This window comes from Stegodyphus dumicola, chromosome X1, assembly GCF_044657685.1.
Source record: "Stegodyphus dumicola isolate Sdum_Otavi_A_Nest chromosome X1, ASM4465768v1".
Classification (NCBI taxonomy): Eukaryota; Metazoa; Arthropoda; class Arachnida; order Araneae; family Eresidae; genus Stegodyphus; species Stegodyphus dumicola.
Genome location: NC_140780.1, coordinates 194649872 through 194668467, shown reverse-complemented (window position 1 = coordinate 194668467; position 18596 = coordinate 194649872). Strand labels below are relative to the sequence as shown.

The 18596-nt window shown below is 31.6% G+C and overlaps 1 long non-coding RNA gene across 1 annotated transcript in view; it reads right to left on the bottom strand.

The window, feature by feature from the left end:
• Nucleotides 1-18596, bottom strand: part of LOC146993383 (uncharacterized) — a 295011-nt gene that overhangs the window by 182054 nt on the left and 94361 nt on the right. The window contains exon 2 of the long non-coding RNA XR_015038545.1: nucleotides 12609-12642. This is a non-coding gene — a long non-coding RNA (uncharacterized LOC146993383). The remainder of the gene's footprint in view (nucleotides 1-12608; nucleotides 12643-18596) is intronic.

The window sequence follows — 18596 nt, the reverse complement described above, 5'->3', positions numbered from 1 at the left end:
ACATCCCATTTCACACTTCCAACACCTAATCTAATAGCTATTAAGCCAACATTATAAAATTGTGAGAATATTTCCCGTATTAATCGGGTTGTACTTCTTCAGGTGATGTATCTGGAAAAATACCACTTTTGTCCTCATCTTTCCCTTCCTCATTTCCAAATTTTTTAAGAGAAGAAATGATGGCTGAAGAATATTTGGCATAAGTAGCACAGCTTTCACTTGAAACTTATACACAATTTCACTAATCGAGGTATATTCATGTGATATTTCCGAATTAAAATGCCATAACGTATCCAAATTACGTGTCATGTACCCAAGTTAACTTTGACTACTTCTAAAGGCACAGGTAAGACTTTACATGTAAATTAGTATCGCATATGAGAGGGCGTTAAAAGTATTGGCAAAAATATTTCCCGAAATAGCACATTAGTTGAAACAGACATAATAATGTGTGATATACGAAAATGTTCGTCTTGCTACGTGACGACATGCACGATCTGGGTATAATGCGATCCCACACACTTGTTGCTTGGGCATTTCTTTATTGCATGTATGGTAACGGAAAGATTGGGCACAGCTGTTTTACTGAACAGTCCTTATAATCTCTTCTGCATTTGTGGTTTTGTATGCTAAGTTGAAATTTGGCAACTTATTACCCTATCAATGCTGAATTAACCTTCACAATGAAAACTCACTCACCCTCCTTTAATCTTGACAACTTTGGGCTACAAAATCATGTTCAACCTTTGCTAAGCTTAGTGTACCTTTCCCGCAAGGAGAAATTAGCTAGTTTTCGCATCCTCTTGTTGCTAATCTCCAACATCTCGTAACTCCTAAAATACACGTTTCCTGTTACAGGCTTGTCTTCAAACGTTTGTCAGCGTCTAGCTACTTTACTCCGGACCATATTATATATTTATTGAATACACATTATCGGTGAGTACATGTGATTTAGTTTAATCATTTTGAACCTGTATTCAGCCTACAGTAAGCGTGTCTTCCTTGTGTTTTAATAAAACTTTTAAATTCTTTCTAACAACCATTAACTATTTTTTTTTTTTTTTTTTTTTTTTTTTTTTTTTTTTTTTTTTTTGCTTTATGAAACGAATAATAATATATTAAACGAATAATGAGGAATTTTATATTAAAATTTAGAACCAATGAAATTATAGGAATTCAGTGATTAATGTATTTCCTTCCTCACTGCTACATGTTACATTTTTAAGGCCGTGATTATCAGTTTTTATTACTATTATTTATTCACTGCTGAAATCTATTAATACGAATTATGCTTTAATCTATCTTCTGAAGCTCAAAAAAGCAACCATTGGAAACTGGAATATAATATTTTCTGTCTTTTTTAGTTATTGTGTATTTAGAAGAAACTCATGACTGAGAAAAATGTCCTGGAAGACCTTTGAAGATAAACAAAATCTAGACTGATACTCAGTTAAAATAAACAAATAAATAATAATTTAAAAAATCTGAAAGGTTTCAGATTTTAAATTACGTCCAAAGGGCTATTTTTTTAACATTTTGTGTGTTACCTTTATTTATTAAATATAATGTTCTTTGCACTTAAACCATAAAATTCAGTTCAATAGCAATGTCGCAAAATAATTTTAAAATGAGCATATCTTTAGAATTTCCTATACACAGTTCCGCGAGCTGGATATAAAAAGGTTTTTTTCCCTTGTAGAGTGTTGCTATAGCTCGCTTTTAAATCGTTGAGTTTGTTACTCAAAAATTCGTTAAAGTCTTGCAAAATATGAAATCCATAATAAAACAAATTCCAAATTTCAAATTTGGTCTTCCACATGCTCATATTCGTAGGGGAATTGCGTCATTCAAAATTCGATGATTCTATGTACCGTTGTTTTATCACAATGAGAGAAATATATACATACATTTATGCAGATTTTTCATTATTTAATTTCTTCAAATTTAATGCAGGACTCTAACATTTGGTGGCAGCAGTTAGAAACGTGATTCGCCGTTTATAGTGATTCAACGCAAAATTGCAAAGCGAAAACAATAGTCCTTCAGGGACAAAGCTTCTTTCGACTAATAAATTGTTGTGTGTAAAAAGGATTAATCTTCCAGAATTTCTTGTAGAATTTAATCTTCAAATCACGTGTCTTAGAGAGTCCATTTCAAAAGAATATTTTTTTTATTAGGAAATTGTGCAGCATGAAAAAAACTAATTACTTATCGCTAAAAAAATCGGATGTAAATTCGAAAAATTAGTCGAATGTTGAAAATTAACGAATCAGAATTTTAAAGCGAAGAATGTTTAATGAATAAATGCAAAATGTTTAATTAGTTTTATAATTATTCAAATTAGTACTGCGAGTTACCTGGAATTTCAAGCTTCCTTTAAAAATAAATAATAATAATAAAAAAATCCTAACCTCTTTTTCTTTTTAATGATGACAATTAAGTAAGTTAATGTAACAAAACTTGAAAAGTATATCGTTAACAGCACAAACATCTTTCATTCTGTTGTCATTGTAACCAACTACACTTTAATATTTCCTTATAAAAAGCTAAGTAGTTAAAGAGTCTAGTATTTTAAACCGACGATTAATACTGGTTACAGATGTTCTGTATTTTATGCTGATGGTAAAAATTCAAAGCAAAGAAGAATCACTGAAAAGATACCTCAGGGGACTACTAGAATCTAAATTCATCAGTTTTATCGCTTTTTACGAGTAAAAAGGTTGAATCTTAAGAGTTAAAAAAAGTAAGCGGAGGGGGAAAAAAAATCATTCAAAAGTGCCTAGGGTTCAAACGAGGGAAAAGTCGAAAGGGGAAAATGGGGATGTCTTCCCTCTTTGTTGCTGGGTTTCCCTGAGCAGTAATTTGCAAAATAGCGTAGGTCCATTAATTAGATTTGCCACGGGTCAGTGAAAGTAAGAACAGTAAAAGACAATGATGGAATGAACGCAGAAAAAGTGAAAGAAAAGGGGTTAAAAAATATATTGCAAAGGGGGGGACAAAGATAACGGACTGTCTTGGTGCTGAAAGGTAGATCTCAGGAAAGAGCATTAAATAGGGATTTTCGATTACAGGCGTGCCATTTTCTGGCTGACTATCGCCAGTTCCTCAAGCGCGTAGGCACTTTCTTTCACTTGCGATACAAACAGATAACAGAGATTAGGTTAATTATGACGTGCATGTGAATTGTACTGAGTTTTTAACTCTTTAACATTATTCCTGCATTCATTAAAGTCATATTGAATGGTAGCTATTAAATGCTTGATGAAAACAGTAATCAAAAATATTAATTTCTGGCATCAGTTATGTTCCTTCTTCAAACTTATTTTCCGAAAAGGAATTACTCATTCCAATTTATGAACAGTATATATATCGGGAAGCTATTTTAAAATTTGCAGATTTTTAAAGGCGAGATTCAATCAAAATTAGGGTATCAAGTGAAAAATTAGAGCTGCTACAAATAAATCCATATATTACTGAAATTTGACGAAACTGACTCACTAAGTGTAATTTAAACATCAGCTGAAAATCTCTAACTGGAAGCTGTCATCGAATTAAAATAATTATATAAATATGTTCTAGTCTTTCTAGTTTTCTGAAAACTCTTTACATTATTCAAATTAAAAACTTTCTTGACGTTAAACTTCAATGCCTTCAAACACATTTCTAAGCCATTAAATTTGTAACAAAGTTCAGAATCACTAAAATTTTTACATGGTTCGGGAGGATTGAAAAGTGAATATAGGCAGCGTGATTCTAAAATATCAGGCAAAAATATACAGGTAAGGAAAACCAAAATAAGCAAATTTTCTCATGGAATTTCTGTACCCAGCGGTGCAGTTAAGTGGTAGAGGGTGCTAATGAATTCGATAGGTGAAAGGGGTTCGCTGGCGTAAATCGGCACTCCCAGTACAGCTTTTGAGCTGTATGCATTGCGTAAGAAAAGCGGAGGTTTCCGACATGCTTATGGCACAGCTCCCAAAGGATGCACAGAGAATTATTCCCGAGTAGATAGATGCCGAATATTCAAATGTTCTACAGTATTAACCTGGAGGTGTGTGAGAGTGAATTTCGATTTATTATTGATGATCACACTTTTGAGTACCATTGGTAATGATGAATGATTTAAATGCTTACTTCTTTTGTCTTTATCTGTCTTTCTTACTTACCTACAGTTCGTACATCTTTACGTGTAAGTATTTACTTGCGCCGTTTCCGTAAACGTATTTCAGTGCAAAATCTGCTTATTTTGATCATATTTATATACTGCGTTTCTTCTGTATATTTTTTACTGGAATGATGAATGGCATATTAAGACTACAGGATAGTGTAAAAAACAACTACTTACAATAGAAAATATTAGGAAATAACCTGAAAAGACTTTAACTCTGCTGCGGCAACATCGGTAAGGACAACAACCATTCGAAACGGCCAGCAACTTGAGGTAATAAAGTGAGTTTATTGGTTTCTTTATGTATTGTTCTTAAGTTTGGAGACAAGGCTTTCCGCTGGCACTATATATCCTTTCCTTCTTACCCTAATACTTTCCTTACATAATGTGGTTAAAGCACAGCCATATTTTTGGTTCATCTTCTACAAAAATTGACGAGTTTCCATGCTGAGATCATAATACATAGTTTTAAATAACATTTATTAATTATTCCTTTAGTAAATTTCATTGTTAAGGATGATAATTCAAAGAAAACTTGTCATTCATTTTAACAAACTTCATTACAGATTTTTTTCTTTTGCATTTCCAGCAGTCTGAAGAAGAAATTAGATAAAATTACGACTATATCTTTATTCCATTTTGCAATTTAAAGAGTAATTTAAGAAGACCTTTTTGTACAAAATAAAGCAATAAAAAGTTCTTTGAAATTACATATATATGTAAAATTAAAATTTATTGCAAAAGTAGAAAAATAATTTAAATATAAAGGAATAAAAATTTGCAAAAATATTCCAAATTTGCAAATAATATTGCAAAAATAGGAGAAATGGTAAAAAAATAAAGCAATAAAAATTTATTTTAAATTACATATGTATGCAAAATTAAACTTTATTGCAGAAGTAGAAGATATATATATATATATATATATATATATATAAGAGCGAAAATTTTAAATAACTCATCATAATTAAAAGTGAAACGTCTTCTTATGGGAAGCAGATAATTTATAGGCTTCGAAGAACAACTACGGGTTGCTAAGGCAACAAATATATTAAAATGCATAATTTTTTCCATAAATATGTAGATTCATTACATTACGGTATAATCTAAATCATATTATTAGGAATTGTCGCATTCGAGTCCCGACGAGGCCATAGTTATTTTTCTCTTTTTCTGCTTACAAACCTAATGTATTTATAGCTTGAGTGAAAATGATTGTTATTTTATTTTGCACGAAGTTTATTACGTACTTAGAATACAGAATTTAATACAGAATTCAAGAAGTTGCATTAATTTCATTTACATATTAGATAAGAAATAAATTAAAAACATACTAAATATTACTTATAAAATGAAGTAAACCACAAGTACTTTGCATTAATTTTAATCAAAATTAAAGCTAGTTTATTAGGTGAATCATATGTATCATGTAAAGACAATACTTAATACTTTAATTATTAGATTTACATTCATTATTTAGGGGGGAAAATGAGGATTTGCAAATAAAAAGCATAATTTAACATTGTTATTTATTTATTTATTTATTTATTTTTTTAGGAATCGAACATTTGTACCTTATGACAGTGATATACGGTGCAATAATTAAAAGGTAAATTACAAAATTCTTGAAGCATTCGTTTTGTCAAGTGTAAATAATATCTAATAAGATGCAATTCCTACTAAGGGTAGGTAATTTCTATCCAAAACAGGGTTGAAAATACGGAATAACTGTAAGGGACTTAAAAATAGTTCAAGAGAATTAATCCTTAATGAATACAATATTTACTCAACAGAATAATGAAGAGAAACAATGAGTTTTTAAAACAAAAAGTCAAGGTGCAGGGTGAAAAAAAGATTAATTATGTGTCAAGCAGTGACAAGAGAAGACGTGATGCTGTATGATGCTGGGAGAAGAAAAATTTATTATCAAAAGGTGGGTTTTTTAGATATTTTTTCCCTACTACTGCAGTTTCATTATTCTGTTATTATCATAAGCAAACATTTTGTTTTCTTGGTTATGGCAAATGGTTTAATTAGTATTCATTATTAGTATATTATTTTCAGGTTTTATAAAAATAATAATGCAAGTTACTTGTATGCTGTTATATGGAAAAAGTGCATACTTTTCTTTGAACATTTATTCATTTCTTTTGCATGACTGGAATATCTTTTCAAATTTCTTAGCTTTAGATATTTTTTTTTACTTTAAAATGAGAGATTTGTTAGTTCCCCTTTTAAGTGGCAATCAGATTTTATCCAGAAAATTTACCGACACAAATATTTATGATTCAATATTCTTAATCACAGATATTTTTGATTCAGTATTTTTAGTCACAAGAATTTCTGACATAAATATTTATGATTAATATTCTTTTCACATTTTTAAATGATTATTTTTTTTTCATTTGAGAGTTTGAGAGTTTTTGTTATGCAAAGATTACATGTACTTCAATAAAGGAAAGTAAAGCATATAAAATTTTTTTTTATCAAATCATTTGTTTCCTGGAAGAAGCTAAAAGATGTTAATATGGGAAAAGTGGAAAAAAATAAATAAATAAAAATATCGAGTGCTGCCTGGGTGCACAGTTCATAGCGAGAGATCCTCCAGGAGATTCAACCCGGTACCAAGAGTGTGCCGGAGGGACAAGCCAAGTCATTTTATCAGTATGTTTTCTGGCAGAATACAGCTCAAGGTAAGTCAAACAATTAGAAGTAGCCAGAGCCTTCTCGGCACCATGGAGGTAAGAAAGAACCTTCCTAACTTCCTACCTCCATGCTCGACACCCTTCTTTGCCAGGGCGTCTGCCTCTTCATTCAGGTTCAGGTTCAAAAAGTAATGTAATATACGTATGGCCCAGGAATATAAACCACTATTGTAAGAATTTAATATTATGGATATCTTTCGACTGACTCGTAAAGGAAAGCTCCCGCCCCCAAAGAAAAATAGAAACACTATTATGCAATCCATTTGCCAAACATATTATTAGTGACTTTCTGAAGGGTATAAATTGTTGGATGTATTTAAGTCACGGGCAAAAATTACAAGGATATGTCATTGAGAGCTAGCTCATGAGCTATTGTTGAAACAATAATTAATGACTGAGAGCATCACGGAACTAACGGATTAAGGACTAATAACTATTAGTACATGATAATGTATAAGATGATCAAGAAATCGGTAAATATTTATTAAAAATTCAATTTCAATGAATTTACGACGTACGGTAACGCAATTAAGCACAGAACTGCATAAAATGAACTATCACTGCAGCCAATCAGCATTATGCTTATACGATACGAAGCAACATTATTCTTAACCCAGAAGGAAGACGAGTACTAGATTTTTTCATCTTAATGCTAAGATGAAGTATCACGTCACGCTACTTCTTTATTGCGTACAAAGTAAAGTATTAAATCGATATGTTTGATCATTTGTATTCAGCATGAGTTGTAAATTAAGTCTCCAAAACCTAAAATATCGCAATTTTTAATTATGATGATTCTTGATAGTTATGGGTCTTAACAGTTACGGGGGTTATGGGACCTTCAATGGTAGTGTGAAAAGGCAATATGAAATGGCGTACCTGAGTGATAGTAGTAAAAATGCCGTTTCTTCGTGTTTTAGCTGTCTTCAGGCATTTCAGTAATAACGACAGCTATATTCAGGGCATATTCAAAAATATTTATTTTCTTACAGTTATACAATTATACAACTTATTTTCTTACAGTTTACAACTAACATTTATGTTATTATACGTAATAAACTCACTAAAATAACTTTTTTTTAAATGTTCTGGCTTTTGTATTACACTATACATTAATATTTAATAGATTTCTTGGAAATGACCTAGAAGACAGGATTTCAATAAAAAAAAAAGGCAGTCTTACTTTTCTAACGTATTTATAACCCTATATATAAATTTCTAAGCAATTTGGAGTATTATTGTATAAATCAGCGAATACATAAGAAAGAAATCAACCTGTTATATCATTAAGAGAATTTATTCCGTATTTTGTTAAGCAGTTTGAGGTTATTCAGCATGATACTTAGAAACTGCTCCTTTTTAGTAGAAATGAGTCAACATGATGATAGACATGATTGTATGGAATATAATGGCAATTAAAATCGAAAAAGTCATAATATTTTTTCTTCGGAGTTCTATTTTTTATAACTTCATTTCAGCAGTTTTGAATAACTACAGGAACTGAAGCTGATAATAATACTACAATTATGTATGCTTATGCTCTGTTTTACTTCAGACTATAACTCCTTGTCCGTAGTACTCGGCGTCCGCTCCTGAGTCATTATGAGATTCATTGATTTTTCTTACAGAGTAAAAAACTTAAGATATTTTATTTAGCAGATCACATATTTCTTGCGAACACTTACGCTTCTTAATCCAAGTTCATAAAAATGAATAAGATGAAATTAAGAGCAAAACTGACAAGAAAATGTTAAGCTCTTTTATTTTCCCAGAATAAATTACTTAAATGCTTTCAACCGAGTTGCTAAAAGAGCCTTATTAAAAGAGGCTGGCCACTATGCTAGTTGGAGGAGCGATATTGTCAAGTGAATTATTCTCTGAAAGTATAAGGAAAATTCATATGTAGTAAAAGGTAATAATAGTAAAGAGTTCAGTTCTTGAAATGAAGTACCTTTCTTGGCGACTGTAAAAGACGTTGCCTTTTTATGATTGGCGAGGAACTACAAATCGTTGCAACCCTATTAGGGGGCCCCCAGGGTCCAGACTTCTTCAGGAAGATAGCCGATTAAAGAGAAACGAAGTGATTTCTCATAATTATAAAAGATACCTCTGAGCGCCGTTCCTTAATTTAGGGGAGCGGAGTTGTGGCGCTCACATATAGCGTTATCTCCCGCGTAAAGGAACAAAAGCAGCCTTATCGCTCTTGCAGGCATACACACCCCTAGAACTCTTAACTCCCCCACCACTATTTTCTCTCCTTTCAGCCATTTTTTTTCTGGATTTTTTACACATAGTCATGCGACACACTGTCAGGTTTGTGCCTGTTCATTTTTCACAAAAACTGTCAAACTTTTATTCGATTGCTGAATTTTTTTTATCTTTCGTCTTTGATCTCCTCCTTTTGGGGGTATTAATGAGTTTTCTCTCTTTTCGGGATTTTTTTTTTCTTCTCTCACACACACCGCCTTTTCTTTCCTTTCCCTTTAATCGCTATGTTAAGAATTCGCTCTAAACTTCCGGGCTTTCGTTGACATAAAGAGAGCAACGCGTTTAAAGAACAGAGGTTATTTAAATTAAGTATAGGCTATAAGATCGTCTTTATATCGGCTGTAATCAGGTAAAAGGCTATAACTTTTTTATAGCCGTTTTTTAAATTGGTTGACGAAGTAAGTACGGTAATGAAAAGTTTGAATGCTGTTCAATGAAAAAAATATACTCTTTAGTGATTTTTTTTGGCCCCTCCCAACTAAAACGCTTCTTATGAACAATTAAGTACAGAATGATGGCCTTAGCTTTACCATGTTAAATAACCCAAATGCGAAAGGAATGCGGAATTTCTTTTTTTCTTTTAATTTTTTACTCTTTTATTGGGCAGTTTTTTTAAATAATATCTCTTTTGCTATCACTCATCTTCTCATATTACAGTTCAGACTTAAAAATGGAAGTTTCACAATTCTTAAACAAACATATTCTAAGCGAGTACATATTCTAAGTACATATTAGTCTCATTACAAATGCAATAATAGAGACCGAGATTCTGTAGTAAAATAAATACTTAGAAACAAATCCATGATCAGTTTTTTTCAAAACGGTATAGAAGTAACATGTATTAGGAAAGAAGAGTATTTAAATATGGAATGTTACACATATTACTTAAAAAATAATAATTTGAAATTCTTAATTTCCTGGCCACCGAAACGTTTTTGTTAAACAAAAAATTATATCACCTTATTACTTTTAAATATAAATTTAAAGAAACGAGTATTTTTATGCTTCAAAATTCTTCTTGTGTTTTCATTAATATTTGAAGTGTTTTGTTAAGAACCACCACCATGTCTACCTATCATAAGAAGAAGAATATACTAAGTGTCTAAGTTTTCAACTGCTTTAATCCCTTTTATTAGCACAGAGTTTACATGCTTCCGTCGGTAAAATGATAATTTTAAATTTATAGTAGGCATCTACATTATAAGAAAAATTTGCTTGTATCTAACATTGAGTTCACGTATATATTGAAATAAGATTATAAGACAAATAAGAAATAAGGCAAAGGTTTTTTTTTAATTCTTTTTCATTAGGTACGTTACAAATATAACGACTAAGGTACTGTTTTTAAATTTTAAATGTTCAAAATGACAAAACATTAAAATTTTTCAAAAACTGCTGTTTTGATTTTTAATTTTAAAATAGAAAAGTACTGAAAATATGGTAGATAAATGCCCGAAAATGATGAGTATATGTACTAAACATTGGTCATTGACATGCACTTTCAATTACAAAATTTCTTAAAATAAGAGTGTATTTTATACAAAGAGTTTCAACAACACAGCCTTCATAAATTCAGAAATGCTTCATAAATCTAGCATCTAACTTCTTATATCGTCTTTGGAGGGAAATATATTTAAGCAGTAATATATTTATTGGGCTATACAATTCGTAAATAATATTTTCTTGAGACCGTTCCCAACTGAACCTTGACCGTTTCTTCTGAACTAAGCCTGACAAAGAAGAGTTTAGTTATTTTATTCTCGACTACTAAATATCCTCTCATCATACTTATTACAAGGACTGCATTTTTACATCCCATTTTTACAAATGAAAAAAAAAAGTTAGGATCGGTACTCTGAACTTAAAAGTATACTTCCATTACAGCTGGTGGATAAGCAAATCAATTGTCTATTTCCTCTTTTATAGACATGTTTCAATCTAAAAGACTTGTCTTCATAAATTAGGCCTTTCGAGCCATTTGGATTTCAATATGTATTGTCATAATGTTTAAAACTATTTTAAAAGGACTCTTGTGGATACGTTCAGTGTAGGATAACAAGTTAAAAAGAAGGAAAAAAAAAAAAAAAGGAAGACCAAATTGTTTCTAAAATTTGGTCCCAAAGAAGCGTCAAATGCTAAGACAGGTGTGATTATTCAGTATAGAAACCAGAGGGTTGAAGGGTCATAAACTCCCCGCTCTTTACATTTACATGAGAAGATGAGAAACGAAGGCAGAATTGGGAATACATATGTTATGGTTCGGGTTGAATTGGGAACAACAGTGTCAGGAATGAGTGGGAAAAGGTTTGAATTGAGATGTCACTCATGGGTTAGGTATGAAGTTTGTAACCAATGTTGCTTTTCCTAATGCTTGACATAATTTTGGCAGTTGTAATGGCCAAAATGAGGAACTTTCGTTCTTTAGCTTCTCTTTAAATGTACGAACAATTTTTAAGAATATTTAACTGTGGTAGAAATCTGCCTTTCGAAGCCACGTTTTGCCAGCTCTGATAAGTTTGTAGATATTCGGCTTTGCGTTATTTGCTGCCGACATTTAAATTGTTACCTCGATTACAGTTTTTAGCCAACTTCGATTTAAATTTGATTGCTTACGCTTTAAATTAATTAAATTTGACTGTTATTTTAGTTACATCGCCGCAAATGGTGCTCGTTCCTGTTACCACGAGAAGTGCATTTATGTCCAAGTTTGTGTTTACATAAAAAGGTTATTTTAAAACCTTTCTAAGAGTTCTTTGTTCATTTCAGATACAGCGATACTTCGCTTAACGTTTGTTAGAAGTTTGAATTTAGTTTATGAGACCAAAGCAAGTCAAACTCTACAAATTGAATGCTAAACTTTCAATATGTAGTTAGATAATCTTACAACTTTGTTGGCAGTAAAAGATATATGGGAATGAAACTCATAATTCCTTGTGAATATCTTTTAAAGGTTAAATGTCTGTTCACCTAATGAATACTGTGTTAACTTACTGTTCACCTCATGAATAAGTATATCTGTTGCCAAGAAATTAAAATTATCTGAAGTTTGTTATTATTATCATTATTATCGTTATTATTGTTGTTGTCGTGGTCCAACCACTGGCGAGTAGCTAAGGCCGCTGAATGCTAGGAGTTCAACCCGTTTCGATCCCAGGCAAACGGGTCTGCATGGTAGTTTTCGTGATTTTCCGCATGTGTAAAGTGAATACGAGACAATATTCCTTAGAAAATCCTCCACGAAGACATCCCTTCTCTTAGGCAGATAGCTCTGGTATACTTTTCTATGTTCCGGTAAATTAACCTAATTAATGTTTTTTAATTCTCATATAGGAACTCGGTTTTCAAAATCGATAAATTATCGAGTCAAAAAACAATTATTTCATTACATGCGAATATTACATTATTACATTCGAAATTATCTATCGCTTAACTATAAAAATAAACTTTGATTTAGGAAAGGAACTTACTTAGGAGTTTCAGTCTAAAGAATTTCGTCTTGCGCTGAAAAATATAAAAAAAAAAAACATATACATTTAATTTCTGTATGAAATTGCTATTAACGTCTACTTCAGAATAAACAGAAAACTATTTAAGAAAATAATCGCTCAGAACAGTTCATTTAGTAACTACGTAAATCTTCTGTAAGGAGCGATGCATATAATTTTGAGTTCATGACTAATTGTCAAGCTTATGCAGTTAGTCAGCTTTAAATTAGTTCAACATCAGCTTAAATTCAGTTTCAGAAAGATCCGGCATGAGAATCTCAAAGATAGTATTACTTAAATAAAATGAAAATTTCTTCTAGACTATAAAAAAATGAAGTTTTTTAATTTATAGTGTTGTATTTATAAATACAAATAATGTACTTACAAAAATAAACTACATTATTACAATTTGTGAAGGCTTCGAAGAATAAGCACACATATTTTATAGTTATTTAAAGCAAATTAATGCCTTTCACCCCATATTTTATTTCAGCAACGGTATTCAAAAACACTAATTTTTTGAGCAAAATAATTTCGCTTCGAAGACTGTTTTGAGAAGGAAATCAAAAGAGTTCATTAAAGGCCATTTTAAGCTACTTATGATGAAAAAGATATGCAGTATGACATAAAAATTAATCAAAAATTAGAAATCAAATTTAGACAAAGCAAAAATGAATAAATCAGACTGACTTTGAAACAAAAGTGGCAAAAAAAGAGTTTACATTGAGAACCAGAAAATGACAGTGACATGTGTTTCTGTTTCCGCCAAAAGAGGGAGAAATTATTTATGATACACAAAGCCCATTCTGTGAAATACCAACATTAATTATGCCACCAGACGCGAGAATAAATACTCCACCCATCCGCTCGCGCTCTGCCAAAAGTTTAGATTCCCCTTCGAAATCTTAAACAAATTTTATTCTTTCTACGAATTATCAACGGTAGTACCTGGAGTTACAGCTCTTCCGATGCGAAGTCCTGGAGGAATAAAATTGCATTAAATTTCACATCTTGCCTTCAACTTTTCCTATCGAAAACTTAACACATTTTATTCCCAAGTGCGGGGAGAAGGAAAGTGGGGTTCTCCGGGCGTGGAGGGATAGAGACAAAAGGGGGGAAGCTCGCTCTGACAACACCGTTATACGGTGTTTGACAAAATTAATGAAACTATGCCTTGCTCGAGCCAGCAGCACTACTAGATTCCTTTACCCCTCATTTCGCTTGGTGCTTGTCTTCAGAACGGTTGATCACTGGCCTCGTTCGCTCTGCCGGAAATTTTTCTTCTGCCTCCTCTCCTTTCCCTGCGCAGCAGAGATAATGTACGAACGCTGCAGAGAAAGAGAGCGAGAGAGAGAGAAAAGAGTTGAGCTTTTTCGCGCTTGACTTGGTTACCAAGTTTTGCATTGATAATCGGGAAGGCGACAGAACACACGTTTCGTTGTGTTCTGTCCGATTCTATGCTCTCCTACTTTCGGACTGGATAGAATGACGTCGGAATCATAGTTCGTCTCCCAGAAAGCTATAAGAAATAAGAAATGAAAATAATCTCAAGAAAAGGCAATGGGGATGTTTCTGACATATTGCGTTTTTAGGAGTAGACAGTCGCTTCAGCTTTGCGCGCTTGATTAAATCTGATGTATCGAACCCTCTCAGAAACTTGCATGGTTGGCATTCACGTCAGTAAGGGAAATCTTGAAGCGAAAGTGGACCAAAATATCTCCTTAATTAAATCTGAAAGCGTGAAAAATTAATTATTCAGCATTCTTAGATGTTGACTTCTTAAATAAATATTGAATAAATATCTTCTTAAATAAATATCGAATAAATAAATATTGAAGTTACTTGATGGAGATAATAGAAATTTCGATAGCATAAGAAAATCTGTTTTAATGCAAATCAGATGCTTGTAATAACTTTTTAAACGTGATTTTCAAGATTTTGTGAGAATTCACAATTTTATCTAAAATTATAATTTATCTAATAGTTATTCTTCCTATTTGGTGGATCAGTAAAATTAGATTGTTTAGATTATGACTAATAACTTGCCAAAGTCAAAGCTACCTGCCAAAGTCAGGATATCTTAGTAACGGACTAGTTAATGGAAGTAGTCTCATACTTACAGCACTCATAAAGGAAAACCGAAAAATTCACATGTAACCCGATCATTCGCCGGAATTTGAATCGAACTTCCACTATTCAATGAATTTACCACTTAGCTGGTTGTAGACCTGGTAAAATGACAACTGGTTAGCTATATAGCTTATATAAATATAGTTTCGTTTATTGAAAAAGATATCAAGTTGCTTTTATGTTTCAATAAATCTCCTTAATTAAATAATCTACTTAATTAAATCTCCTTAATTAAAGATTACATTTATGCCCCCAACAAAATGGCCGTCTTAAAACATTTTAAAGCCAAACTATTTTTTAAAATTTCCATTATGTCACTGCAAATTGAAACTAGTGGATTACATAGAAAATCGTAAAATTTTGCGATTCTAAAAAATAAATGAGAGCATTTAAAATCTTAATAATTAAATACATACCCTAAAATAGATTGTGTTATCTTGGGAGTTAAACTATTATAATAAGGACAGAATAATATCTAAAATATGTTAAAATTTTAAAATTTCTTGTTTGTTTTGCCTTTTATTCATGTGAACCGAATTCGATCTTTTAAAGTCTGAACAAATATTTAATAGCATTCAATGAAGTCGTTACATTTACTGCATTCAAGATCTATTTATTTTAAGTCACGTATAAGATTTCAGTTTAACATAATTTTGCATTCTGAGTCCTTTATATTTGATCCATCTTAACTGAATCGTGAGTTTCTGGCTTTTAGAGTTCTGAAATCCTTATCTTCACCAGCTTCCTCAAGAGTAACAACAGACTGCCAACTTCGCACCACAATTTAGCATACACTTTATGAAAGTTTGAAATAAGTTTGCATAAGCTGTGAAACCTTTAACATTCCAGTTTTGTTGAATAAGCAAAGACACATATTGTTATAAGTAGTACCTAAATTAATAAAATCTCATTCTATATGAGTTATTTCCCGAAGGAAAATTTTTCCAACTTTCATTAAATTGGTAGTAACAGCATACACATAACAAAGATAAGAAATCTAACGGCTCCTGACTGCTGCAACTTAAAGATAGTCTGATGTAAGATCCGGGTCTTCTCATTTAGGATCTGCTAGGATTCTAATGGAATAACCAGACCAAAATTCAGTTATTTTATAACCCTACTCAATTTTTATTTTTTCATTCTCGTTTATCAGTTTTCTTAATATCTTTAATCATATATATAATGACCCTATACTGTAACAGTTTCAACAATAATGCTATAATCTGTATTTTTTGGGAAAAAGAAGGGTCACAGATTAAAGAATGAATTCTCAGGCTTGAACAAATACCGAACAACGTCTATGCGGATTTAGGAGTAAACTTCTGAATTCGATCCTACTGAAGCCAAACACTGGCAACGATCGCTTACGTATCTTAACTTTCGTGCTTTAGAGCATGGTCTGCTTACGGACAGAAATTTTTGTTTGATTTTATAAATTTTCGATTTTTTTATATATTCTCATTTTTCGAATATCGAATATCGAAAAATGAGCCCTTCCTTCACCGAGTGAAACGAACTTCAAGCAATTTATTGCAAAACAATGTGTAACTGTTCTTTACCATATCCATTACTCACCAGATTTCGTACCTGAGAGTAATTTTCTACTATTCTCTAAATCTTCATCTTAAAAGGCACCCTTTTGAAACCTTTCAAAATATTAAAAATTAAATTAGCAAGTATAATATAAAGATATTATATAAGAACATTTCAGCAAAAGTAGCAAAATTTCCAAGAAATTTAATGAAGGTAGTATTAGAAGGTTTTTATTGGGAAGGAGAAGTAGCGATAAAACTGCAAGAAAACTTAAAATTTGTCGTAAAATTAAACTTATTTCACAGTTATTCATAAAAAATTTAATGAGAGCATTCAAAATAAGTATACTTGAGCACTAATATTTATTTACTCTTATTAAATTCGCCTTCGCAAAGCTAAATCTATCCCCTAATTAGACAGACAAAATTTTCTCTCTGTTCCCATTAAGATTTGCAAAAGAAATTCTTAAGCCATCTAATTAGTGAGTTAAAGCTTGGGAATGGCGGCTGTGGTTGCGAATTTGATGGTCTTTGAACATGCGGCTGGGCAACAATCTTTCCGTTGCGTCTGCTGACAGCAGTCGAAGCAGAAACATTGCAGTCGGATGTAATTTGCGAGTCCCTTTGTCTTGAACCGGACTTAACTTCAACGAAGACAAACGGAAGCAAATGCAGAGGAGGGTCCAGTCTCAGGAGCCAATAATAGGAGGAGATTTCACTCTTTAAATGAAGGAAGAATGGAGTTTTAAAGTATATTCAGCACAAACTTTACTTACAGTGACCGGTCTGCAAGAGCTGTTCTAATTGCCTTTCTGACCTTTTCAGGTCAGCACTGCAGAATATTTACCAAGCTTAATGAGCTTTTCTTTATCTACCAGCAGCAGAAATGTGGACATCTAGTCGCCCAAATGTTGTACCCTGCAGTTATACTTTCATAACTCAGGAGAAAATAATCTTATTTCTGTAGAGGGCAGCATCAGCTGAATTGTATATTAAGTGACAGAAATTATTTTTCGTTAATTCGTTTACAAAGTAGCAAAGTCACATCGAGTTCAGGTTTATGTCATATTTATTAAATTCTTATTGATTACTTTATAAAGTTACATATTAAGATTATTTTCATCAAGTATTAATAAAATGTAAGATTTTACTATTGTTTTTCTCACTGTAACCACTGTAAAACGTCTTCAGATTTCACTTTACAGAAAATAATTTAATTTATTGAAATAACAATAAAATAAAATAAAATAAATCACTGATCCATAACAACGGCTTACTTGCTTATTGATTTTTGCAACAGCTTACTGATTTTTCCAATTTTAATTCATAATCCTATCTTAAAAAAGTTCACAAAATGTGCTTGACAAATATTTCTATCTGAAAAGTAAAAATTTATTATTTAGTCATCTTCGAAGTAACTGTTGTAAAATTCCAGCCGGCAGTAAGTCCAAAAGAAGAGCGATTATTAAAAATTCTTAAAATTTGAGATATACCTCATTTCTGGTTCAAATGCTTTGCTTACGGCTTTCAATTCACAGCGACCACAAACCGAGATCAATGTTGAATAGCTTTTAATTCAGTGCATTAATACTTATGCTTAAGAAGTAGGTTAAATTTTACTACATTTGTAATGAATTAGCATTTAAGACTCAGAAACATTAGCTTTTGAAACTTATTGAAATTTAGAATTTTTTCCATAAGATATCCAGCAAGAAAGCGGGCTGAATATTTTGTGATTAAAAGTGGGTAAACAAAATTCTGAATTAATGCTTCCATTGATTGAAACTTCTAAAATAATGCGTTGTGAAACAACAAATTTAACTGCAAATTGAACTTTCTAACGGAACTCTTCCGAACAGTAATGATATTATTCATGTAAGATGTAAAAATCAAATTCATATGTATCAAAATTGTTGGTGAATTACTTAAAAATATATATTTTAATCATTTGTTTTTTCATTGCCACCGAAATAACCCGAATAAAAGAGAATAATAAAGATTTTGATTATGATGTGCCTTAATAACTTAAACTAGATAAAAGATGAATATTGACTTAATCACGTGTAGTACCAAAAATAACACGTAATATCATCACTTATGAAACACGTATTTATTCAGAACCTTAAAACTCTATTGATAAATATTTGGCTACAAGAAATCCACACAACACCAGTCACAAAATAACATCCGTGAGTTCGCCGTAGAAGAAAATATAATAATAAATATTTGGTCACAGTAAACCTACATAGCACCAGTCACAATATAACACTCGCTAGTTCGTCGTAGAAGAACTGCATATCGAAGGAAA